This window comes from Kryptolebias marmoratus, linkage group LG18 (assembly GCF_001649575.2).
Source record: "Kryptolebias marmoratus isolate JLee-2015 linkage group LG18, ASM164957v2, whole genome shotgun sequence".
Classification (NCBI taxonomy): Eukaryota; Metazoa; Chordata; class Actinopteri; order Cyprinodontiformes; family Rivulidae; genus Kryptolebias; species Kryptolebias marmoratus.
In genome coordinates, this window is record NC_051447.1 from 9,430,719 (window position 1) to 9,431,598 (window position 880).

The window sequence follows — 880 nt, forward strand, 5'->3', positions numbered from 1 at the left end:
CCCCCCCCCCCCCCCCCACACACACACACACACACACATAAAAAGGTTCAGCTGTCATTGATTGGACTTCCACTCAACTATTTCCTGCAACAAAGACAAACCGTGTTGAGCTTTTGCCTAAATTTGCGCTCTGAGAACTGTTAATGGATCCAGAACGTGTCTGTGTGCGATCTGTGTCTCTAAAACTCCCTAAAGTGTAACCAAAGTACCAAAAAACATGACTCTATGTCTTCGTTCTCCAAACCCGTAGCTTGATGTTTGCACATGTGTACACTGCATTCAGTCAGTGAAGCAGAAATGATGCTTGGAGCCATGGCAACAAGCTTCCTGTTGCCCCTCCTCTTCGTTTCCCATAGTCTTGTCAAGGACATAGCTGTGGCGTTATTTATTTTTTTATTTTTTTCCGGTTGAATAAATTAAGCAAGACGTTTGCATATGACTAAAGAATAACACACGTCATCGACTTACGGAGGGGCTTCTGTCCCTTTAAAGGAGGGACAGCCCACCCCTTTGGCTTCATCAGAGCTGTTGCCGTGACAGCTTGAGTTGCTATGGTATCTGCCTCACTCCCCTCCCTCCATTTTGCACTGCGCATGGCTTTTTGCCATAGCCATTGCCCTGAGTGACAGGTGGTCCTCACACAGATATGGCGTCTTAAGCAGTCCCAACGTGTCCTTGCCCCCCACCCCCACCCCCATTTCTGCAGAGCTCCGCTGCCACCGGGGGTTGGAAAAGCCCCCTTTTTGCCTCGACACTCCCTGACTTATTCTTTGTCTCAGCTCTCTGAGTCTGATTGCTCGCTGCAAATTTATTCAGAAGCAGATAACGGGCTCGAAAGTGGGGCTTTCACCGGCTGCTGCCCAGGTTCAGTCCAGAGCAG

General features: G+C 49.2%; 1 protein-coding gene across 1 annotated transcript in view; it reads left to right on the top strand.

Annotated features, from left to right (window-relative positions):
• The window catches only part of kmt2e (lysine (K)-specific methyltransferase 2E), a gene marked incomplete at its 3' end in the record, with an annotated part of 25,369 nt that overhangs the window by 9,652 nt on the left and 14,837 nt on the right, over nt 1–880 (top strand).